Below are 19057 nucleotides of genomic sequence, written 5' to 3'. Positions count from 1 at the left end.
ACTCCCCTAGAGAAATTTGAGCAAGAGAACACATTAACCCATATTCACCAGCAGGTCTTCAAGGGAGCCCTGGAAGCATGCCAGGTTTCTCTGCTCTCTACCCCATGGGAAACTTTTTCAAAGCCCACCCTATTCTCCTGAGAACTTTTTCACATTAGTGTAGTTCCTAGTCCTTTAAAGTAATTAAAGGTTTCACAGTTCCCTTATTTCTTTTAACTTAAAATTCTACTTATGTGTGCCCTTGTTCTTCTCCCCTATTAAAATAAGGAGGCTGCTTTTCTCTATGGAGTCCATCCCTTCATCTGCTGATCAGTTTCCACCTCACATGACCCCTATAAAGTCTCTCCCTTGACTACATTTTTCTTGTCAACCCATGAAAAGTTAACAAGCACACAAACTTCCATGGCATCCACTTTCCCCTAGTCCTTTTTCTCAACTGCCTTCAAAGTAAAACATCTTTAAATGGTTACCTGAGTGATCACTTCCATTTCCCAACTTGGCAATAGTTTTCAACCTGTTGCCATCTGCCGCTTGTATTTCTTCACTGCTCATTCAGGATGTTCTTGGGTCTCATAGACATAATTTAAAAAGCATTTGTTCCAATTTACCTCCTTCTCCTTCTTAAGATTCTTCTCTTCCCTGGCCTTTCCTGAATTCTACCTCTCTGATGGCGCTGCCTCCTTTTGGTTTCTGGCAGCTGGACTGATGCAGGTTTTGTTCTCCTATACCCAGCAGCTAAAAGCTGAATGTTCTTCTCATTGTTAAGTCCCAATGCATTCTGTCTGTGGATGACCTCATCCCAAGTTGTATTTTCTTTGTAAAACATAATTAGCTTTTTTCAGAGAACTCTACTGCTTTTGTAAATCCAAAATCATATTGGATTGTTTGAAAATTTAGAGAAATTTTATTTTGTTGAACAAAGTCCTGCAAAATTTCCATACTAGGACTTGGAGATGGTCCACAGACTGACATGCAAAACATAACATTTTGTTTACTTTCATTACATTTTAAAAGGGTTTCAGTATCCCAAGATTTCATATATATACAAACACATATACATATATGTATACAAATATAAACATATACATATATAAATACATATATATATACACATACACACATATATACACACATATACATATATATACACACACACATATATATACACATATACATATATAAGTGTATATATACCAATATTTTCCCCTTTTATTTTGATATTAATAATTATAGTAATGATGACTGTAAGCAACATTTGTCTCTCTTTGTACTGAATACACAAAATTCCCGCAGAGATTATTACAACCACACAAAACTAAAGGTAAGGAAATTTAAGAGCCTTGCTCAAGTTTGCATGATCAAATAGGCCACAAGAGTCAGATTTCACAGGCTGTTAGGCTCCAAAGATGCATCTAATCATTTTCCAAAGTTGAGCTAGAATGCTCACAACAAGGTGCTCTCTCCCTGCATTCTGATGGCTATGGACGGTTTCCTGCTTCACTTTCAACGTAAAAAGCTCTCTTTTGAATGAGCACTCAAAGTGATACTGATACCGCCCAGAGAGTCTGGGCACCTCTCAGTTGTAAGATCCCAGTTCTTGACAAATTGAACCAAGAATTGAACAAAATGCACAGAAGTAGCAAGCACACAGCATAAATTTATTGAAAGTGGAATACACTCCCACAGATGGAAACAGACCTGAGCAAAGAAGATCAAAGCCCCACCCCAATTTCCCCATTCGTATTGTAATTTGTAGCTGGAGCTGCAGCTCAAGTGGGGGGGCTGCTGGGGGAATTATGATTGACAGAAACGATTGACAGGAGAATGTTATATAACTTATAACATCTTATTCCTACTCAGAATGCATCCTGTTATACTTACAAGCAGAAGATGCAGTGCATATGTGTGATGCTTTAAGCAGGGAGGTGTCTCAAAAGATCATCTGAGGACAGGTTTCCCAGTCCTCAGCACAGGCACTAGTTCTGGGATTTTTCCTTCCGTGCCAAGATCCCTTTTTATCATGATGTAATGGCCACTGAGCTGACCACAAAAGGGGTTTCCAAGGATGTTCCCAACTAGATGCTTCCTGAAGGGGACTTGTGTTAGGTCCTAAGGCAGAACTTGGATTAACATCCATTCACCCCTCTTGACAGAATTACATTTCCTTATCCTCTGGCCTCCATACTGCCTCCTACAGCTGGGATAGGAGGCAGGTGAGAATCACAAGAGGGTGAAGGTTATGGTGCATGGCCCCCTATACTCTGTGGGACATCCTCAGGAGTTCTCTGAGGTAAGCCAGATAAAATCAAGAAGCAGGACACTTAATCTTCTACAGGTAGACCAGCTCACTAGGTAGAATAGATAAGGACTTGTGACAAAGACCTGGCAGGAATGAAACAATATACAAGAAGTGGCACAAGAAAATAATATTTGGCAGGAGGTGGGTTCATTAAGTCATAAAATGCTAAATACTATTTTGTGGACCACACAGTATCTGACTCCTGTGGTCATGGATTGAATTGTGTCCTACAAAAGACTTTGAAAGCTGGGGGCAGTAACTCAATCCTGTAATCCTAGCTACTTGGGAAGCAGAGATCAGGAGGATCATGGTTACAAGCCTTCCTGGTAATAATTTCATGAGATCCCTATCTTAACCAATGACTGAGCTTGATTGTGCATGCCTGTCATCCCAGCTATGCAGGAAGCACAAATAGGAAGACTGAATGCAAGGCCCAGCCAGACATAAAGCAAGACCCTGTCTCATAAACAACCAATGATTAAAGGGCTGGGGCGTGGCTCAAGAGGTAAAGTGCCTGTGTAGCAAACACAAGGCCCTGAGCTCAACCCCCAGTACAAGAAAAAAGAAAGAAAGAAAGGAAAGGAGGAAGGAAGGGAGGGAGGAAGGGAGAGAGAGAGAGAGGGAAAGAAAGGAAGGAAGAGAGGGAGGGAGAGAGAGAGGGAGGGGAGGGAAGGAACGAAGGGGAACAAAGAAAGGAAGGGAGGGAGGGAGAGAGGGAAAGAAAGAGAGACAGAAAGAAAGAAAGAAAGAAAGAAAGAAAGAAAGAGGAAGGAAGGGGAGGGAAGGAAGAAAGGGGAAGGAAAGGGGAGAAAGAGAGAAAAAAGAAAGGAAGAAAAGAAAGATAGAAAAAAGACTTTGAAGTCCTAATTACTAGTATCTACAAATGTGAAAGGACTTGGAAATAGGTCCTTGCAAATAACAAGTTAAGGTGAGGCCACTGGAGAAGCTCTTCAATCCATTATAACTGATGTTTTGATAAAAAATGGAACTTGTAGACAGACATGCACATAAAAACAATGCCATTCAAAGGTGAAATGGAGATTTGAGTCATACATATATAAGCCAAAGAATGCCAAAACTGCTGGGGAACTATCAAAAGCCAGGAAAAAGTCATGGAACTGATTCTCCCTCACAGCTCTCATAAGGAACCAACCCTGACCACCCTTTGATCTTGGGATCCAGCCACAAGAACTTTGAGACAATGCATCACTGTCCCTACCACCTCTAGCTGTTCCGGCAAACTAATACATCCCACAAATTAATCTTTGTTATAACAACTCTAGATGACTCATACACCCTTCTTTCCTTAAAAAGTCTCTGTCTGAAGACACTGTGATAGGGAAACCTTGTCTCCCACTCTGCAACATGAAACCATCACACGCTTGCTTCTACATCCTCTTTTACCACTAAAGTACACACATGACCCCAAGGAAAGGTCTTCTCTGGATTTGTTTGAGGAGATGTTAAGGCAGCAAAATCTTGGAAGGCTGTGATAGTGAATTTTAGTTGATAATTTGACTGGATGAAGGGATATCCAGATAGCTAGTGCAATATAATTTCTGGGTATGTCTGTGAGGCTATTTCCAGAACTCAGTAAAAAAGATCCATCCTCATCCAATGTAGGTAGGCAACATCCAGTTGGCTAAGGACCACACAAGAACAAGAAGGCAGATTTTCTCCTGGAACTGGGACACCCATCTTCTGCTCACTGTGGACATCAAAATTCTAGCTTCTCTGACTTTTGGAATCCAAGGCTTGCCACAGTGGCTCCTGGGTAATCAGATATTATACCTCAGAGTAAGCCATGCTTCTTGTGGACAGTATATCATGGGACTTTTTAGCATCCATAAGTGTGTGAGCTAATTCCCAGCATATCTATCTATCTGTCTATCTGTCTATCTATCTATCTATCTATCTATCTATCTATCTATCTATCTACCTATTTATCTATCCATCTATCTGTCTATCTATCCAGCCGTCCAGCCAGCCAGCCATCTACCTACCTACATACCTATCTATCTGTCCATCATCTAGCTACCATATCCTTTTGGTTCTACTTCCCTGGAGAGCTTTGACTGATACAGAGGGTTGCAATTTCTGACAGGAATGATGCTAATGGCAGTGTTTATATTCATTTTTCAAGGGAATCAATGGGAGTGAGTTTAGCAGCAGCTCCTTTAAGTCTCTCTTAGCGGTTTCTGTGCTGAGACAGGGTCCTCCTCAGTGCCAGCCTTACTGGTGCCTTCCTTTGGTGGGACTGGACTTAGGACTTTGTATTTATAAAGCAGTCAAACTACTTGCTCCATACCTCCAGTCCACTTCTAGTCCCTTTATATGACCACTACTTCATTATTTGAAGCCTTTTTTCCTCAGCTATCCTGCATGCCTTTCCATACTGTCCTCTTGGGATGCTATAAGCTACCCAATGCTACGTTAATGAGTCTCCGTTCTCTGCAAAATAGCCCGAGGCACTTCCTGCTGCTCAAACCTCAAAATTCCTGCCAAGTCAGACATTTATAAGAATTCCAGATTTCTTCCCTCGACAACACATCTATTTTCTGAAGCCATATAGGGCCTAATATGACAGAGGCTGATAATTGTCCCTATGCTTTTGGGCATTGGGTCACCACCAAACCTTACAATGCATCTCAAATTGTCACTCAGAGCCCAGTACTCTACTCATCAGGAGGAAAATACGGTGCAATTACAGACTTCAGAGAAGAAATAGAGCACTAGAATAGAGTGAATGGAGTGAAATGAATTCATTGGGAGGGGTGGGATGGGATGAGATGGGATGGCATAGGATGGTAGAATGGAATGAAATAGTGGAATAGTTCAGGATGACTTTGTCACTCATTTGTGTGATAACTTGACTGAATTGCACTTCCTCTATCAGCAAACTATGGGTCCAACCCAGAACATCATCTTTTTTGAAGTTTTATTAGAATGACAGTCTTATTAGAATGGACTATGTTTTTCTATTTTACATATTGGCTATGGCTGCTTTTGCAATGCCACTCAGAATTGAAGAGTTGTGACTCAATGGCCATTTACTGGCTTTCCCTTTGTATAAAAGGTATGGTGGCTCCTCTGTGGAATGGTGACATCTGGAAATGTTCTTCCCCTCCTCCAGGTGTTGTACTGAAACTGCTCAACAGGTATCTGCCTTTGCCTGACTGTGGGAACATCGCTCTACCTTAGCTTCTTGCTCTTCCCTGCTCTTGGGGAATCATTGTCTCTTTGTTTCTTGTCCAGGTCTTTGACCTTCACAACATACCTGAGGATGTTTCTTCATCAGGCAGTCTTTATATCTGTAGCATCCTGCTCTTGATTCTACTAGTTAGTATACATTTTTTAGCAACTGAAGACACCCAGCAAAAGCTCACTGCCTTCTTTTTTCCCTCCCTGTGTGTATCCTACTCAAAGTCCTGGGTCATGTAGACAAGCTTAGGCTGCAAAGAAATTCCAAAAATTGTGGCAATAGCAGTAATCTCGGAGTTAAACTTAAATTGTCCATATTTTCTATGGATCCACTCACAGTTTCCAGAACCTTACCAACTATGGTATCATAAATAAGGAGCTAAAATTAATGGCATTGAAAGATATTATAATAGAATGCAACTCTTATATTTTGTTCTTCCCCCAAACTTTCAAGGTACTCTCAGAATTTCCTGGGATTGATGCTGATGATCACACACACAATTTACTCATCAGTTGTCCTTCTCTCCTTCTCTCTCTCTCTCTCTCTCTCTCTCTCCCCCCCCCCTCTATTCTCTGGAGCATTTTTTGTGTTGATTACACTAACATAAAAGAGATGTGTAAAGAACATATTTCAGATCCAAACAAGGATTTTGCAGGAAAATCACCAGATATTCAATCCTTGACTTTGTTCATTGCTCTCTTTTTGATAATCTTGTAGGAAGGAATCAGGTTAATGAGGGAGACCAAAGAGGAAGAAATTAAGTGGAATAAATCACAAGTTTCTACAATGTATACAACATTTCTAAAAGCCAACCAAGACAAAGAGGTGGTGGTCAACAGAAATTCTGGTTGCATTGGATTCACCAAACAACGTGCATGTGGTCAGACTGAAGTCACATAGCAATACCCAATTTTCCCAGTGTATTTGTGAGTCTGAATGTGAAGGAGAAATCCAGGTAAAGTCTAATAGCCATTTCATCATTAATTTAAACCCCTAGTCCTCAGCCCTGTGAACATACTGTGCCTTTAGGCTTAGTTCTCCATCATACAGGCTAAAATTAGAGAAATCTTTTCCAAAATAGCAACTATTATCTGCTCTGAGATCTCCCTTTGTGAACCAAATTGTTTTATAATCTCTCATTAATCAGGAGTAAAATAAAAACACACATTTAGGGACAATTTTAAACTATCTTCCCAGAGAGAACTTAAATTATAGTTAAAAGACACATAATCAAACAAAACCAGATAAACTTCAAGGAGTAAAGAAAAAACTTATACTGGTCCAAGGGCAGGCTGCAGGTAATTAGAGATAAGGTTGGAGATTTAACTACCTGGCTTTGCTTTTAAGAAGTATGTGTTTATATTCAAAATATAAATGTGATTTTTTTTGAAGAACCAATACTTTGTATTAATGGGGAAAATGTTCAAATATTGCATGATAATTAAATCTCAAAATACAAATAGTAGCTTTATACCAACAAAAAGAGGATATGGTAACAGAGTTTACATTCAGGAATGGAACTTCCAAACTTGCTATTGAAAAACATCACTGTCTTAACTGAATTTCATTAATTTTAACCTTATGAAATAGACAAAATTACAAGAATATTTTTTAAAAGTAGGCAAAGGGCTCCAGCATTTGCATATAGATAGAAAAGAACTCATATCAAAATTACTGGTGAAAAATAATGATTTTCAATATTTTCATATAATTTTCAGTAAATTAGCAGTTAGAAAGATCTCATGTTTGCAGCAATGTAGATTGATTCTTTCTAGCTTTTCGTGTCAACAATAAAACATACATTCTATCAAATAAATCACTACATGATGTAGTTGAACCCCATGAGAACTTCTGTGGTTTATTGAGTTTTGGTCAAATCAAGACAAAAACTCCATAAGATAACCATTATATCATTTTATTAGCTGCTTCTAATACCTCACACATTTCTCTCTGTGTGAGGTCTCAGTTCAAATGTATAACAAATTATCATAAATTGGGTAGTTTGTAAACAACACAAATCTGTTTCTCACAATCCTGGAGACTGGGGAGTCCAAGGTCAAGGATCCAGCAGATTTAGTGTCAACACCTGATTGTCTTCACCCTGTGTTCAAACATGGTGGAAGGAAAGGACTGTTCTCTTTGGTCATTTATGAAGACACTAATCCCTTTATTCGGGTTCCACATCTGTGACTGAGTCACCACCTAAAGGTCTCACAAACTAGTACCATCGCACTGAGAATTAGGCATCAACATGTGAATTTGGGGACACGTAAGCAAGCAGACCACAGTGTGGTGAGCCCCTCATCTGTACTATTTTGGAAGCTCTCCAGATGCCAAGCCATCCTCAGTATCTCCATATTTAAATGTCATTGAGATCAAGAAGCCACACACCATTGTCTTTGCTTATAACATACTCAGAATGGTTTATTCCTTCCTTCTTTTTCATCTGCTTTGTGGTGGAGGTGATCTTGATTATTCCCACCTCCACATATTAATTAGAATAAAAGTAAAAACCAAAAATGGTGAAATAGAAGGAATATCCCTTTAAATTCTTTACTTGGATTCAGTCCAGCTAAGTCTCGATTCATCAGGGATGGCAGAAAATGCAGCCAGGTAATTTTAAGGGACCCATATCCTCACTGGCTCCCTCTATGATTCTCCAGAGCACAGAGACTTGTGGAATCCTGAAGACTGGAGGCAAACCTTGGTCCTCAGTTCATCATGGCAGCTGTTCTTGGGGTCCTTCATCTTACAGCTGTAGTTTCCACTAAAAGACAGCCAATTCTCACCCTTAAGCCAACCTTGAGACAAAGAGGTCTCTGCAGAGTGGCTCCATGCCTGCAACCACTGCGGATTTGGAACTTCTCTTACTGTGACTTTTACCATGCTCAGGGAGCCATCTTTGCATTATAATAATCCACTACCATCTTCCTCATCAATTAGAACCTGTTCCTTAGTTACTGCTCATAATTGCAGCTCCCTCCCTTCTAGGAAAGTCTAATCACTTAAAATCAAGAAGCTAGACATTCGTACAGCAAATTCTTAATCATTTCCTTTGCATGAAAACCAGTCCTTTCCTCCAGGAAAGAAAGGTCCAGGCTGTAAGCCTCCCTCATTCTTCCATGAAGATCAAAAAATCAGGGTGCAATCATTTTATCAACCAAGTCATCTCAATACATAGGACTTTCCCTTTCCAAGGCTATTCCTAATTCTGAGTAAGCACCCAAATCACCTGGGAGCTTTCAAAATTACCGCTGCCCAGACCCCCAAGGCAGACCAATAAACCCAAACTTCTGTAGGTGAAGTTTGGTAAGGGATAGAGGGCAGGTAAAGCACCCCTAGGTGAAGTAACTAGTGCTCCTGTCAACCAGTGTTATACAGCAGGGGTTTCTGTTAGTCAAACTATATTCTTGGTAACTGGTTAGTGAACACAATGGTCTTCCATGGTGCTTTGCTTTTTTAAGAAATAGGCTACTTCCAGATTGTAGTATGGATATTGGAAATTTTAAGGGAAATTACAGAAATAAATTGCTGGTTGTTTCTTATAAAATACAACAACTTTATGCTTTGTTTATCATAATATGAATAAAAGGTGAAAATAAAGAGTGAAAAGCACATTGATATTACTAAAGATGGTAGTAATGGATTGAGAGTGTCAGCCTGTGAGAGAAAACAAGGACAGTTCATGCCTCAAGAAGCCACAAGTCCCTCCCTAATCCCTTTCAGACCCTTGCACCCCTCAAGAGCCTGGTGGAGCTTGACTGGTACCAAAAGCTTGACTGGTACCCCACACCCTGGCCTGGAGTTCTGCCTTCCTTCCTACAAGTTGTGTGACCTTGGAAGATTAGTCGACATCTCTGTGCCTGTGTTCCCACAATTGTAAAGTTGAATTAATGATAATTATTTGTTACTATGAAGATTATATAAGTCAACAATTATAAAGTGATATCATTAGTGTTTAGAATGACAAGAAATGGGTAAATACTTAATATAAAATACCGTTAATCTACTCGTGATTAAAGTATATTTTGGCCAAAAGATATTCAGGGTTTAGAGAGATGAAATTGACTTTTGTCACTGGAATTATTCTTTTATTGTTGTGCTGTGGGTACATTGCGGCATTTACAAAAGTTCTTACTTATATCAAGTATATCGTAGTTTCATCAGCACACTTTTGTTGTTGTGAGTGTGAGACTGTCTACCACACGTCTGCAGAGTCCTGCTGAGCTCTGGATTCTCTGCAGGTGAGGGCTCACAGTCCAGGTCATAAAGGACATTAACATTGCCCTGGTTACCTCGAAAAATCTGGTGCAGCTCAAGGGCTCAGGACACTTGAGCCAATGTCACACAGATACAACCTGCCATGTGTGCTAATGGAGAGCCCCCAGGAGTAGTGGACAGTGCTGCATCTGGAAGATTAGGCAAGGAGGCGCTCCTGGCTTATAGGAATATTTAATGTTTGCTTTTATAATAATTGTATCTTATGTAAAATTTTAGGGGACGAAAACCCTGTTTCCTAAGACTGTTTCATGGTCCTACAAATTCTAGGATTTAATGCTAAATGGGGAAATAGGCAAATTATTTCTTCAGTTTCCTCTTCAGCTGATGGCTTCTGATCTGTATTATGCAATACTTGATAGTCTACTGACTCCATGAATGCAATGAATAAATATCCTATCTGATCTTCCCCCTCTAATACTCTGAAGTACACAATGGATATAGGCGATATTACTTTTTATTGCAAAAAGATGCAAAATATCTCTCTCTCTTTCTCTGTGTCTCTTTCTCTCCTTCCCTTCTTCTTTCCCTCTCTCCCTCTATCTCTCTCACTCTCTTTCCCCAATTCAGTAGCAAACCAGGAATTATTCATAAGTATAGACTTTGTTAATTTCTTATAAAATATCATGTATTTTGTGCTGTGATCTCTAACTTGGGTAACAATTTTAGCATCATGAAATATGAACCAAATTACACCCAGCCCCAATTTTATTTTCTGTGGATTAGGGAAATAATTCCTTTACTTCAATTATAGCTAATCAGCAGATTCCAAAAAAATTAATTTAAACTCACCTTCTACACAGTAGTTTCCACAATGTTTTTAATAGAAATGCTAAAACAAAAAAAATACATAAGTTTTGGAAGTCTATTGCATGTTTTATAGCTAAACATTATTCAATGGATCTCATTAATTTTGCCTAAGGTTTTTGACTAAATCGCAGTTCACCCCATTGAGGGACGATGCTAGTATCAAGTGTCTGTGCATAAACTGAATTGACAGATCCTTTAATCTCAGGATTATTCAGCCAGAAGGGACACCCTTCTATCTCTCCCGGTGACGAGTTTAGACTTAAGTTATCACAATGTATTTATGCTTAAATTCGTAACCATCCCAGTGTCTTGCTTCTCTAGCAATGCTTTTTCCATTCTAAGCACTTCTCAGAATTGGATTTGATTTCATCCACTCTAAGCAGCCCTGGTGAAGATGTAAATTAATCATAAATTAAAGCATTTACAACTGCTTTAAAGCAATTGCTATGGACTCAATCTCAAATGCCTCACAGTTATATTATTCTCTTATATATATATATATAATAACCTGGAAAGGTTTTTCAGTTGCCTTGCACTTTTTATGGGCCATAAATACCTGATGTAACCTAAATTTTATCTGCCATATTGCTTATTTCTCTTGTGGATGCAAAGTACTGGAACAATTTAAGATCTTAGTGAGTGAGAAAATTGGAAAAAAAATAATGACCTGCCATCTTCTTTTTTATTCTAACTAAATAAAATCAAAATAAAACATACAATAAAAATAAATGTTACATGAGAAAGATATAAGTATATATATATGATATTAAGGCCAAGCAGGTAAGAATATTAGCAAGGGTATTTCGTTTAAGGTCTATTTAAACTTGACTGTTGGTATGTTAAGGCATCAAAGAGAGTCTAGGCTAGCAGCTCCTCAGGTAGAAGCACTGGATCCAGGTTTCATCTTCTAGATGAGGGTGGCTGGAGCTTGGATACTGGGCAAGAGTGGGAGACGCCCTCTCTTGGGAACCTCAGCTTCACTGGCTTCTGTCTTCTTTCTTCAGCCCTAGGACAGAGGAAGGCAATCCAGTAGGTTTCTGGGAATTGGCTACACTCCTTAAAGGTCAAGGACAGGGAAGTGGTCTTCCCCTGCTCTGATTGAGTTCTGACAAGTACATCATCAAACAGATCCTGCTATCATTCCTCAGTTTACATTCACCTCATATGCAACCACATGCAGAGGTGATTACAGAGCTGGTAAGAGATGTTGGGTTTTCATTCAGAAGAAGTTAAAGGAAGTATGAAGTTTGTTGTGGTGGCTCACTAAAAACATTGTAAGAAACACGACCTGAATTTTCTAACACAGAGAAGGCTTTCTCCCATGCCACAGACAGGGATATGACAGTGAGGCTCTTGTTGGTTAGAACTCCATCCATGTCTCTTACCAGCTTTGGTTTCTTCACCAATAAAATGGAAACAGTACAATTTCTTATTTGTGGATATGCATATACATATAAAGTCTTTATATATATATATATATATATATATATGCACATCCATAAAATTATATATCAATGACATGAAACACACATGAGAGGTCTGGTTTATGGATGCCCTCCAATACACAATAGGCAGAAAGGACCTCGCTTAGCAGGGCTGAGTCTGCTATCCCACTTGCAGGGTTGGCCCTTTTTCATTTGGGAACTTGTCTATCAATGTCAACAGTCCACAGCCACTCATTAACTGCCAAGGGTGGCTTACTGTGCCTAACTGCATGTATAAATTGTACAGTTTATGGCAACACCTGCTTTCTTTCTGACTCTAGGATTTGGGTATTTTTTAGGCAGACAGTGGCTATGTGGCCACCCTAGTGCAAAATCTGAGCCCTTAATGGTTTCTCCTGGCAAAAACACAGTACACCTATTTCTGTATTTTCATTGCTGGGGAAGCCTGTATTTTGTGTGATCCTCCTGTAAGAGAGAAAACACAAGAATCCTGCACACTGATTCCTTCAGACCCCACCACTATCTTTTCTTTTATTATTCAGCTGAATACATTGGCTTAGTAATATAGCTATAAGTGTAACTCTGCTAAGTCTTATGATCTTTCTAAGAAATCTGATCATGAATATGGCCTCAGGGACCCTGAAACTTACAGGAACCACTGTTATGACACTGTGAACTTCACAAGAACATGTCCTCATTTTACCTTTTCATAGGTCAAGGAAAAAAAAAAACAGTGAAAAGCATTTGTAGTTAAGCTTCCGGTCTGTAAATTATGATCTAAAACTAGGTTCAAATTTTAGTGAAGGATATAAAATTGATGTATTACATGAAAGACTTCGAGTACCCTGGACTGCCTAAGACATTGCAGTAAAATACTACATTTACGGAAAAGAATATTATTGTGCTAAAGTAGATTGGGTGTCATTTATGGTTGAGAATTAAGGAAGGCTCTTGGAGTGTGAGTCTTTGGTGTGTTTTCAGGACAATCTTCACTCATAGTGACTGAACAACCACAGTGTCCCCAGCTCTAGGCTAAGCACTTTAAAAGTTTCACTTCACTTAATTCTGAAAAAAGAAATCCAAAACAGTAGGTGCTAATATCATGCCATTTAATATATGAGTAAACTGAGAATTCACATAGCTTGAGGTTAAGTGACATTTTGAATGCAAACAGCCGATAAGTGACAGAGCCTGGGTTCCAATCTAATCCTGTCTGACTCCAGACTCTGAGATCTCAATGACCTACCTTTCACAGATGGTGTCCAATAAGTCCAGAGAAATGCTAAAATTTAGGGGAAAATTCAGTATGTGAAGGGTTTGTGGAAAGATTGCTTCTGTTCCTAAACTGATACATTGGTACCAATTCCTTGCAATAGCTCCTATGGCTTGATCTTGCTTTTATTGTGCCAATTATTTCAGATGCTAGACCAGAGATACTCAGTACTGCCAGGGCTCTCTCTTACTCTCTTATTGAGGTCAGTAAATAAGTTAATGTCTGTTCTACTGAGATCTCTTACCATGGGGGAGAGGAAAGTGTAACAGTTATTCTCTTTGCTATAATAAGACATCACCTGCCTGCAAACTTTGTCAAAATTTGTTAGCTACTAGCTGTACTGATTATGCAATAAAATATTAATACATTGGCCAGATTCTGTGATTTGTGCTAAGAGCTTTACAAGTATTATTTCATTGACTCCTTCCCCTAAAAAAATATGCAATTGTTATTTTTATTCCTTATTTTACAAACAAGGAAACCAAAGTGTAGAGACAATAATTCAGCTCTAATTCCTCATCTGGACTGTGACAGAACCTACACTCACCCAGAGCTCTGGGTCTGACCCCAAACTGCATGTTCTTCATTACTATATGGCCTTTCTCCAGAAGGGGCAGGGCTGTGGACACTGCTAATAGGCAGGGAATGCTCAGAGGCTTCATTGTGTTGAGAACAAATTTGTATGTCCTAGAGTGCCTTTGGCTTAGATTCATGTTATAGAGTCTCTAAGCAAAAGATTACTTTTGAGGCTAGTAGTCTTGGCGCACAACAGAGATCCCAGCTACTCTGGAGGCAGAGCAAGGAGGATCTCTGTTTGAGGTTAGCCTGGGCAAAGTTTTCAATACCCTATCTCAAAAAATTAGCTAAAAGCTAAAGGGTTGGAGGCATGGTTCATCATTCACTGAGCTCTGAGTTCAATCCCAAGTACTGCAAAAAAAGAAAAAAGTGTCAATGGGGAAGAAAGAGCCAACATAATTAGGTTGGTTCCACATGACCCCTTTCTACACCCAGGAAAGATGAGTTCATTCCAAAGTAGGATGAGACTTCCTGAGAGAGGAAACGAGCTATCACTGAAAGGTGGGAATCAGTTGGGGTCCAACTGGGAGAAAAGAAGCCACAGCAATTACTTTAACAGAGAAAGGTTAAGCTATAGAATTGATTAGATAGGTATCCATGGACTAAAAAGACACAAAAGGCAACTAAGACAAAGTTTCTAGTAAGCACAGGAAGTAGTATAGGAAGCCCATTTTAGTCACAGATTTATTACCTGTGGTTTAATCAAGCAGGATCAAAAGATAAATGAATAAAAATCAAAAGAAATTTCACAAACAAAAAAATTTAAATTCCTATATGTATATTATGCAGCTCATAATATGATGTGGTGAAGCCCTTGGTCCATGCTGTGTTATCATCAGTTGTGTGATTTGTTGAGTGTTTTCCTGTCCTTAATGTGGTAGAAGTAAGTCTCCTAAAAGCCAAATGGTGCTCAAAAAGCAAGGTCAAAGTTAATTTGCTTTATTTATGAGATGAAGTGAAAATCTGAGATCTGTTGAATGGTGGCATATCTTCAGTGGAAGAAAGGTGGCATCCTGGGAAAATGGATCAAGCTTTGGCAGTACAGTGCCGAGCTCTGAATTCTGAGTGTTCATGGTTTGTGATAGTCTCTTCACAACCACACACCAGTAGACGTGTGGTTCTACTATAAGAACCCTAGGGACAGAGAATAACAAACATGAAATTGGGGTCATCCTAAACCTGAGCCTTGGAGGAAGGTCCCCCATACTTGGAAACTAGACTTGTGGGGTTAGAGTATTGCTGACCTGCTGTCGGTGTTACTGAGGGGAAAGTTGAGGCTGCTCATGCTGGAAGAAAAATGGACAGAAGAAAAGCAAAATAGCTTTTTATCATACTTTAGCTATCGCAAATAATGAGTTCTGGACATGTGCTAAACACCGCAGTTCCTACAGTAAACAATATGATATTGTTTAGGTAAGAACTTGTAAAGAGGGTAGATCTCATGGTTCATATCCTCAACAAACAACAGCAGAAACAATACAAGCAAGCAAACAAAACCCCCAAAACAAGGACACCAGAAATTCTTAGAAGTGATGGATATATTTATTATATGGATGACATTGGTGGTACCATGGACAAATGCTTATTTCAAAATTCATCAAGATGTACATATTAAGTATGTAAGTTTTGTGTATCAACTGTACTTCAATAAAGATATTAGGAAAAAATAAGAAATGAAAAAGAGAGAGGAAAAAAAGAAGGAACCAGTCCCCATGTAACCCATTTCTGCTGTCACGATGGACAGCCATTGCTAGGGTCTTCTGGACTCACTCTGGTGCCCCCTACTGGCGGATCCCTGCATTGGCAAAAAACCATACCTGTTCTGCACAGACCTAACTCTTCAGAGGAACAGGTGGTGAGCTAAGGGCGCTCAATGGTGTTCAAAGACAGAGCATCTTCTGCTGGACCAGAGACCATGGCAGGGGTGGGGAGGTCACTGGGACGTTTTTTCATGCTTCTCACATGCCTCAAATGCAGTAAGGTCTCAAATTCCGACATTTGAAGTGGGTTCCAAGTAAGATACAATGTCACAGAAATTCAGAAAGAAACCAAAAAAGGAAATTGTCACATGCCCTCACACCTGTGCCCCAGGCTATATCATAAAGGAGCGACTGCTTTTTATATAAATCCGACAATTATCTTATGCACAATGAAATTTTTACATTGCATTTTTGAGTGTTTATCAGTATGTCAATCTGTTCAATAGAATTGTTAAAATATCTGTTACAGTCTAACAGATATTTTTATATGTTTTAGGTGTAGTTGAATTTCCAAATAAATTTAAAGATCTCTTTACTGTTTTCTCTCTCTGGGAAGTGGTAAACTGAGGGACCAGGGCGTGACCATCCCTGTGGGGACTCTACCATTGGATGAGGGGGTGACCTTCCACTTCAAGTTCATGGAGGTGGAGTGCTTATAAAGACAGATGGTGATTGACCAAAACTGCTTGAACTTCGAACTTCTTTTCTATTTTACCCAGAATAACTTCTTTAATGAAAGAAGTTATACTCTGGCTGGTCATCCACAAGCAATGCCGGTCCTTAACCTTCTCTTTGTGTACTGGAATATTTTCTACTGCTTTTGTAATAGACATAGCTAGAAGAAGGCAGAGTGGAATTGATTCACAAATAACCAAACTCTGTAAAAAGTCCAATTTCCAATTTAGAATTAATCAGCAGCTTCATATTCAACACATACAGAAATAAGCGAAGAAAGCCTTTAAAAGGGAGAGTAAACAGACTTGGCTTTGAACATCTGTTGGATTTTGCTTACTCAGCACTACTGGGTAAAGGCTGTTTATTTCTATTGGGGAGTCATCTCTCTCTCTCTCTCTCTCTCTCTCTCTCTCTCTCTCTCTCTCTCAGATCTCGGGCTTCTCTTCCCATCTAGGACTTTTTTCTCTATTTATTCTGTCATAGGGATAAGTTTGGGATGAGCAAATGGATGTTAAGAATAGAGAAACAAGCCAGGCATTATTGTGGTGCATGCCTGTCATCCCAGCACTCAGGACACTGAGGTACATGAAATCACTCAGGCCACTCTACAAAGAGAACTCCAGGTCAGCCTGGGTTTCATACCAAAACTTTGTCTCAAAAATATTAAATAGATAAAAAGTAGAAAAATAAGAAAACATGACATTTGGGCATGCTATGAATGAATGATTGCCCTTACCAGAAAAGTCTCCTGTAATGCTCTCTTTTTGTTGAGTCCTTGTCAGTTTTGAGATTAGTGTAACACTGGCTTCATAGAATGAGTTTGGTGGTGTTCCTTCTTTTTCTATTTCATGGAAAAGTTTGAGGGGTGTTAGTATTTGTTCTTCTTTAAAGGTCTGATAGAATCCAGCACCGAATCCATTAGGTCCTGGACTTTTCTTTTTTAGGGGAAACTCTTTATTGCTGTTTCAATTTCACTGCGTGTTATGGATCTATTGAGGTGACTTATGTCCTCTTGGTTCAATTTTGGATGGCCATATGTGTCTAGAAATTTGCCCATTTCTTCTAGATTTTCCAATTTATTTGAATATAGGTTTTCAAAGTAATTCCTAATGATTCCTTGGATTTCCTTGGTGTTTGTTGTGATCGCTCCTTTTTTGTTTCTAACTTTATTAATTTGGGTCTTTTACCTTCTCATTTTAGTTAGATTTACTAGGGAGTTATCAATCTTATTTATCTTTTCAAAGAAGCAGCTTTCTGTTTCATTGATTCTTTGTATGAATTTTTGGGTCTCTATTTCTTCGATTTCGGCCCTTATTTTTATTATTTCTCTCCTTCTGCTAATTTTGGATTTAGCTTGTTCTTGTTTGTCTAGGAATTTGAGATGTAGCATTAGTTCAGCAAACAGTCTGCTTAAAATTACTTGCATATTCATTGATATGCTTGTGGAACTGAGGATAGAAGACTGTGGCACAACAAAACACACCGGCAATTGTTGAACAATGCAGAGTAGGGGGTAAAAAGTGAGGGAGTACAGTGGAGAGGGTAGACTGATTTAAGCACAATATATTTACAGCTAAAACACTAAAGCAGTGGGGACTGAACAACAAACATACTTTTAAACAATGAAATACAGGAATATAAAACAGGTCATGTTAAGGGAGGGTAAGAGAAGGAGGAGGACGGTAAATGAAGAGGGTAAAGGAGAGTGATTGTGGTTGAGGTGCTTTCTCTACATGTGTGAATACGGAACTTTGAAACCTGCTGAAGGTGTTTTAAGAAGGGGGATGGAGTGTGGGGGGAGAAGAATGGAATTGAACCAGGGTATAATATATGTATATATAAAAATGTCACATTGAAACCCCCTAATAAAAATATTATTTAAAAAAAACCATGGCAAGTCTGAAAAAGAAGGGGTCAAGTTTAGGGATGGAGTGATAATCCCTCTGATTCCAAGAGGGCAGACAGGAAAGGGAGACCTGCTATTCTTATTAGACCCCTCCCAAATTCCCTTATTCTCCCACAAAACAAACAATTTAGTGGGTAATGCAACTTTTGGCAAATGACCCCCTCCATTAACTTGTTAGTTATTGGATGGTTTACAGAATAAATAGAATTTTTGTTAAGACAGTGAAAGGGTTGAGGATTTCTTTGAATTGTTTCCTTGTAGTCCTCTGTGGCCACAGAGGGCAAGTTCCAGGTGGAGGGTATGAAAGGAGACTTCCCCATACAAGATCCAGCCATCAGTGGTTGTCTTGACAACAGCAGGTCAGCAGTGATGACTTTTCAGGCATTGGGGAGGCACCTGGAGGCCTCAACCAACCCATTCTCATCACTTGTTTTATGTGGATGATAATTTGTCCCTGTGCCACCGGTCTGGCTGCTCTGCCCAGCTGCAGTGACTCAAGGTTGTTTGGGCTCTCATGTGTTTGTAAAGATACACACTGGAATTTAGAGCTTTGGGAAAAGTCTGATGCAGAGCTTCCCTGAAAATGACTTAATCACCCAGTTAAGTCTTGTAAGCATGCCTCCTCAGATACTTCCAACTGAGGGAGAATATTCAGAAGCACAGAATACTGGGGGAAAAAGGAAAGGATTCCTTTTTACTTAGTTTATGAAAAGCTCAGAAATAGACTGAATTTTCCAATGTTTCTATTGGAGGATTGACTAAAACTATCCCTGTGACTTCCTGTGTTGCTCTTGGGTTGAAAGTCTCAGAAGCCAGGTCCAGATGGCTTGAGC

The sequence above is a fragment of the Castor canadensis genome, chromosome 18 (genome assembly GCF_047511655.1).
Source record: "Castor canadensis chromosome 18, mCasCan1.hap1v2, whole genome shotgun sequence".
In the NCBI taxonomy this organism is placed as follows: Eukaryota; Metazoa; Chordata; class Mammalia; order Rodentia; family Castoridae; genus Castor; species Castor canadensis.
This window is presented reverse-complemented; position numbering follows the sequence as displayed.